Raw genomic sequence first — 7815 nt, forward strand, 5'->3', positions numbered from 1 at the left:
TCATACACTTCACAGTTTACATCAAGAAGAAATGCCGCAGTCTGGCTGGGCACAAATAACTGAGCCACCACAAAGCCTTGTAGGTTCAAACAGCAACTACTTTATTTCAACTCTCACCGGCACTGCACTCATACTTTTTCGCCAATGCCACTCACATAGCCCTTCCAGCAACCCCCCACACTGGAAATCCCCCCTCCGGCACTTCCCCAACCAATGGGAACTCTCTGGGAAAACTCAGGAGAACTCCAAAATAGAGCAAGAACTTCAAATTAGCAGGCGCCCAAGGCAGCAAGAGCCACCCCATTGCCCGACAGTAAAGGTCAAATATTCAATGCAATCAATCTAGCATCACAGCAATTAGATATAGCTTAACTCAAATCATCATCTCAATGGTTCCCTGGCTTAACCTTTCAAACATTCCTTGTCACCTTTCAAACATTCTCTCTGGCAAATGCCAGGCTTCATTCTGACTGGCTGTGGCTCTCAACAAAGAAACAACAGCTAGAATTTATCTCAACACCCCTTTACATACAAAATATAGGTTGTCATTGAATATGTTGGAAGTTTAATCAAGGTTTATTCATTAGAGAACAGGCTGATCTAGAGAGAATGTAAAGTACCACACAGTCCTATGTTTTCAAAACAAAAAGAAATGTGAGATATATAGGCATTCAGAAGAATTTTTTTAATTTTTCTTTGTTTATTTTATTTCATTTTTTAAATAGAAAGCAAATAGAGGAAAAAGGAGACCAAGGTGGGAAATATAATTACTGAGATGACTTTCTGGCTGGAGGCAGAAAACAGGAATCATTTCAGAAGATTTGAGTCAGCTCAGAAATGTGTCAAACCCAGCTGGGCACTCGGCTCAGTAGTTGACTGGTCACAAATATCTGCAGTGGCCTCATGATTGGCAGCCTTGCACAAAGAAAGATCAACTTGGTGCTTGTCAGGTTTCCAGGTAAGTCACATGGATCCCAGGCATTGGGCACTCACCTGCCTTCCTAAAAAACCTGCAAAGCCACTATCCAGTTGTTCATTCTTATGAATTATGTAATGCTGTTTGCTGTGAAAGAGTATTAGTCAGGTATCTGGTCAAGAAACATTTGAATGTTTTCGTTTTTGCTTTCAGAACACTGGTACCTCCATGAAAACAAGCACACAATACTTTTTTAATCATGAGTTATTTGGGGAAAAAACATCAGGGTGTTTTATTGGCAGCCAGATTATACTCTAAAGTTCATTGTATTTACCAACCATCAGCTAATCATATGCAGCAAAGATTCCAGGTGAACTGAGCCTAAATTGAAGACCATCCCAAACATGAGCTAATAAGTTTTAGAATGAGTTAATTAGTGACAGATAATTAGTTAATTTATTCACTATAGGCTGGATGCCAGGTTTCAATCACATGATGTGCAGAGGTTGTATGAAAAACAGCAGTCATCTTATAGACAGTGATTTATTTTTTCTTCATTAAAATTTTGTTGACTCTCTTAGTAAACTGTATTGAACTATAGAAAAATATTTATAGACATATATGCCTTTAATTGTGAAAATATTCTCCCACTACCTTATAAATTTGGTGTGAATATTAGCACAATTATGAAAGCCAAATATCTCAGTCCTGCCTCTAGACATTATGGAAAATATAATTTTTTTAAATAACAAAAAAGAATTCGTTGAATGAATACTAATGATTTTAGTGGAGGAAAAAATGATTTGTTGAGACACATAAGGAAAATTGACAATATTAAAATCATATTTAGGATAGAATACAAAGAAATCATAATTAATAAAAGAATAAGTGCAAATCATCCAGAAAGATTTTTAAAAATTTGAAAATGCCTTTCCCCCATAAGCCTGCAGAACCATCATTGGATGATGATAGCAGCATAAAATATTTTAGGTTCTAAGGTGGAGACTAAAGAAAAAGAAAAATGTTGATGGCTTCAGAAGTTCTTTTTCTCCTTATAAGTTTTTTTCTTAATTTTTATTACTTTTAATTTGGTGGAGAGATACTGAAAAACTTCCATGGCCCAGGGAGAATTGCCCCACCTCTCCACCTCCTATGCCCTCCACCCATATTTCTTTTTTTTTTTTTTTTCTCAATCCACCTTTGTCCCCTCCTCCGCCCTGTCCTTTCCCCAGTGACAGGACTTGGCAGCGGTCACTGTTGGGGAGGAGGAGGGAGGGACGGCCTTGCTCCTGAGCCCCCCTCCTCTGCTCCAGAGCTGGTTCAGTCCAACTCTCTCATGCTGAGATGAGGAGGAGGAGGGGGAGGGTGGAGCAGGGAGAGGAGGAAGAGGAGGAGGGGAGGAGGAGGAGAAGGAGGAAGAAGAGTGGAGGAGGAGGAGGGGGAGGAGTGGAGCAGGAGGAGTTGCTAACAGGAGGAGTTATAACAAGGGAACTTGGCGGAGGCAGCCTCAGCTACAGCTTTGGCAGCGAAGGTCAGCGCACTGGGCAGCCGGCACCTGAAGGACCAATGACTGGAGCCAGTCACCGCGCCTTCCTCAGGGGCTGCGAAGGCGGGTGGGAGGTAGGCGGGGGCTCCGGGTCCCCACCCCGGGCTGTGAGTGCCCACACGGAGCCCCGAGGAGCCGAGCGCCCCCAAGAGGGCTGTTTCTGGGTGTGGGGACCGCTGCCCGAATGTGCGGAAAAGGGGAGCTGCATCCCAGAGGCGCCATGGAGTTGGGGTTTGGGGTGGGGAGGGCGGGAAGCGCGGGGGAGAAGCGGAGTCGCGGGAGAGAAAGGAGGCCTCCAGCGCCTCGGGAGAACTCCGGAGACGAGTCCCGGAGCGCGAGGCGGGGGGAGGCTGCAGCCCCCGGTGCAGGCCAGAGGTGAGCGCCGAGGCGGGGGGCGGAGGGGCGCAGGCGCGGCCCCCACTGGAGAAGCGAGCGCCTGCCGCCCAGACTGGTGCGGGGTTGGAGACAGCCTAGGCTCCAGCTCTCCCCAGGGCAGCCAGGGGAGGCAGGACTCGGGAAGTGCTGGGGGTGTGTGAAGGTGAAGCGGAGTGTCAGAGGCAACCCCCGGCTGAGCCTCTAGGAGGAGAAGGAGGAGGAGGGGAGCCCCGCCCCGCAGGCGGCCGCCCTTGTCCGCGCCGGGGGCAGAGACAGGGGCGCCGCACTACAGGGCCTGACAGGAAGGAGCTGCAGCGGGCAGGGCGGCGGAGGCTCTGGCAGAGCAGGCCAGTCCGTGGATGGGAGCCAGGCCAGCAGCGGTGGGGGCGGGAGCCTGGGGCGGGGAGCCAGAGCCGTTGGCGGGGAGCCGGAGCCCGGGAGTCGGAGCCAGGGCCTCAGAGGCGCCAATCTCGCTCCCCCATGACTTAACTTTCTGGGTAGACATGTGTGCCAGAGGTGCGCTGGGGCCAGCCGGGGCAGGAGGAGTCCACCCATATTTCAGCTCAAAATTGTATTCATGGAGTTCTTGATGTCTAAAAAATTTTGCTTTATGAAAAGAACCAACTACTCTCAACTTTTATTCATTGTAATTAAATTATTCCTTTGTACATGGAATAAAAAAAGAAATTATTAAATTTATTTGAAGACATCCGAATAACATTTGGTTATGCAGTCTGCCTATTTAATATGACTTGCAAAATTGAAAACTGCACTGGAATTCAAAGTCAATAGAAAAATCTCTAAACTTTTTTAAGGACATTCATCTCAAAATGTGGTTTAAAATTAGGCACTTCACCATCTGACACAGGAAGAGAAAGATAAGAAACCAAATAAAATACTAGCAAAGTCTGATAGAAACTCTCTTTCCAAAATTAGACTTATTAATCTTCACATGAGAGACTCCATTTTCTACAGAGGGCTTATTTTTTAATATACAAGACCCCCTCTCCTCCCCACTAAACTTAGAAAATTACACTGGTTTCTTGGGGCTTCTGCCCAAGTTTCTTCCTTATGAACCACTGACATTTCTGCAAACCTCCTCTAAATATTGTGAGAGATAGAAGTGGCTTTTTATTTGGAAAAGTAGTTCTGATTTAGGATTATCAGTGAAACCCCTTGGGGCTTTATTGAATCATGTCAACAGCTGTCAGTAATAATATGTACTTTGCTGGCCACGACATAATGTATTGATATGTATAAAACAATGTTATAAACTGGAAAAAATATGTTTTTTTATAATTTATATGCAGTCTTATGAATAATACAGAGATCTTTGTGAGCATAATGGTACTGTAGATAATAAATTTACCCTGTTCTCTGGCCTGCCAAGAGAGTTGTAAAGCAGAATATATTGGTTCACCTTTGTGATAATAAGCAATTTTAGTATGTCAGTAGGTTCTAGCTACATTTACTTCTGAGGTCTTAAAGAATAGTGTGCTCTAAATGGTTCTTGGAGTGTTTATACTGGCTTTGACTCTCCTGGGTAATGTTTCAGTGAGTGATATGATCAGATAACAAGTGGCACTATTTCTCAAGTATTGATATTGTGATATCTCCTGTAGTTTTATTGGCTGGAGTAGCTGATTTTTTCTTAACTGGATCTGTAGTTCTTTGTATGTATTTTTAATATGATTTTTTTAAAGTGGTTTATAGACTTGTGTACATTTTCTAAGTGATATCACCCTTCTTTCTCAGTTATTTTTGCATGGATCAGGAATCAATATGTCCTTACTGTTCTTGGTTTATCTTCTTGACAAAATACAGACACCCTTATAGGAAATGTTTCTCTTGAAACTGAAATAGTGATCAATTCATCACCTCTTCATGTGTTCCAAATAGTAACAAGACATCTGCATTGGTAGCAAATCATAATTGATTATATAAATTTAATTTAGAGTAACATGTTTACATAAACTTTGTGAGAATAGCCAAGCTTTCTGTGTTTATTAATTTCTCCTACAATAACAGTAAGGGTGGTGATTTTTGCATAGGAAGAAAAACTCTGATATTCAATCATTCTTTTGGCTGATAACATACAACTGAATTTTTAACATGTTGTAATTTCCTCACAGGATAACAAAGAAGAAATAAATTTATAAGCAGCACTTTATTGAAGGTAATAGCTTTTCTACAAGGGGTGAAACATTTCATTTTGTTCTTATTTTCTTAAAACGGCATAGACTAATTCTGAGAAAGTATTTAAGCACTTTATTTATTTATATACATTTTTGGATGTTGATGGGTCTTTATTTTGTTTATTTTGTTTATATGCAGTGCTTAGATGAAACCCTGTGCCTCAAACATGCTAAGCAAGTGTTATACCATTGAGTCATAATCCCAGCTCCAGGCACAAACACAGGTCTTTCAGGTCTTTCTTGATGTGTAGACTTTCTCACCCATGCCTCTGCTGTCTTGATCTAAGTATCCATACATTTACTTCACACTGATACAGTGATTTGATGTGCATACACAATACCATTTACTGCAACAAACAGCATGGTTTATAACTTAAATCAATTTTAAGCATTCAAGCTAATTAGAGTCATAAAGCTATAAGAATAGGGCCTTTTAATCCACTGGTATATTAATCTATTTAAGATGGTTGGGCTTTTTATACAAAAAAACCTGAAGTAGTCCTGAAGAATATTTGGATTGAAACAGGTGAAAAAAAAAAATGGTTGAGGCCCACTGCTCTTTTGTGTTTCACTAGTATTAATGCAGAGACCATTAGGAGCAGCACACTAGCTGAGCTGAATAAAGATGGCCAATTTAAAAGAAAATCAGAATTTATATAATACAGGACCTTTTAGATCACATCAGGTTGACTCCTTTGGAAAGCAACTGTGTAAGCTATGCAGCTCACAAGACATGACATGGATCATCCACATTCCACATGGCTTGTGAGGCCTCTGTTTGGCAACAGAAGACCCTCAACACTGGCTCCCACAAAAGAGGATCCTGCAGTCCAATATTGGGATTAGAAAATTGTAGTAAACTATGGTGAAAGCAATTTTGAAGACAGATGCCTTCTGTTTGTTTCCAGAAAAAAGACAGTAAGGAAAATATGAGTGAAAAAGTCCTTTTCCATGAACTTCTATTTGTTTTGCTTTATGAGCATACCCTATAGAAGAAAATAGAATTCTGACTGTGAGGGGAAATCTGGACCTTCAGTGATTGTTATAGAAGAATAGGAAATGTTGACACCAAGGGTATGCTATCAAATACTTAGCATAGGACTGCCTACTTCTTTGAGAGAGGCTTTGTGGTAAATAGAAAATGCTGGTAAAATCTTTTCTTTTGGTTTCATGAAGCCTAGAGTTTTATTTGATGTTTGAGATCCATTGTGCTTTGAAATATAATCTTCTTAGCATCCCTGCCATAGGTTTATATGAAAGGTGATTTAGCGTACTGTGGTGGGCTAACATCCATTCCTTCTTTTCATGGGAAACATTTTGTACTAAAAAAATAAATAAATACTCTTTAATAGGGAATTTTATTCATCATTGAGTGGAGGCTTTCTTAAAATGCTTTTATTCAAACACACCTTTTTTTAGAGAGAGAGAGAGAGAGAGAGAGAGAGAGAGAGAGAGATATTTTTTAAGTTTTTTTTTAGTTTTTGGCGGACACAACATCTTTATTTGTATGTGGTGCTGAGGATCGAACCCAACGCCATGCGCATGCCAGGCGAGCATGCTACTGCTTGAGCCACATCCCCAGCCCCCTCAAACACACCTTTTATTTAAAATATAGAAATGACTGGCTTACAAAGCCAGTTATGTAAAAAAAAAATTCAGACACTTTCAAATAAAGTAAACAGATCACTCATATTATATTTTCTACAAAAATATTTCATTTACCATTATATTTAGAAAAATATAAAAGAATCAAATTATTTCACATACATAGAAAAGTTAACCTTAGATAAAACATATATACATTTATACATAGTGTTCTAGAGTGCACATGCACATACATATTCTAAAATATATGGAAGATTTCATCGAATTGGAGGAAAATTCCAGGAAGTATCTAGTATTGATATTATTTAATAAACTTTCATGAATAAGTAATTACAAAATCGTGTCTAAACTTGTGAGTAATAGTTTCATATGTTATCTATATCCCAAGAAAATAGGTTTTCAGAGATTTATCAGAGGATAAATAATCTGTCATTCCTCACAGTCTTATCATGCATTCACTACTTTTCTTATTTTTAGCATGGATTCTCTAGTACATTAAGACTTCTTTCTTCATTTGTATATTTAGTTTCCCACTTCTACCTATTTTGTTTTACTTTCTTAATCACTCTTTGTATTCTGTCTTTCTGTATCTCACTCAAAGAATAAATTTAAATGAGACAATATATTATTTTTTAATAAATGAATATATTTTAGTTGCTTCAAAAGTATTTGCTTTTTTTCATAATATGTTACACTTATTCTTGAGTATTACAAACTCCACAATTGAATATATAAAACATTTCAACATATATAAACATGTTTTTTTTTATTTTTGTATTTAAATATTTTATTTCCTCTGAATTTTCTCACAATCTTTTATAACATAATTTTTAGATTTTATTCTAATTTGTTATAAAATACAGTAGAATGCATTGTAATTCATATTACCCAAATAGAGTACAATATTTCATATCTCTTGTACACAACAGAGGCACACCATTCATGTCTTCATACATGTACTTAGGATAATGACATCCATCTCATTCCATCACTTTCCTATCCCCATGCTCCCTTTCTTTCCCTTCCTCCCCACTGCCTTATCTATAGTTTTTTTTTTTCCTATTCCTCCCATGCTTCTCCCTCCTTTCCATTACATATCAGAAATTTTATGTGAGAGAAAACATTCCGCATTTGGTTTGGGGGGATTGGCTTACTCCACTCAGCATAATATTCTTCAG

At 39.5% G+C, this 7815-nt stretch overlaps 1 long non-coding RNA gene across 1 annotated transcript; it reads left to right on the forward strand.

The window, feature by feature from the left end:
• Positions 1–2737: 2737 nt before the first annotated feature.
• LOC139707808 (uncharacterized) lies at positions 2738–5002 on the forward strand. Its single transcript, XR_011709233.1, has 2 exons — positions 2738–2837; positions 4970–5002. It is a non-coding gene; the product is annotated as an uncharacterized lncRNA (long non-coding RNA).
• Positions 5003–7815: the final 2813 nt, after the last annotated feature.

Source organism: Marmota flaviventris, chromosome 12, assembly GCF_047511675.1.
Source record: "Marmota flaviventris isolate mMarFla1 chromosome 12, mMarFla1.hap1, whole genome shotgun sequence".
NCBI classification, from domain to species: domain Eukaryota; kingdom Metazoa; phylum Chordata; class Mammalia; order Rodentia; family Sciuridae; genus Marmota; species Marmota flaviventris.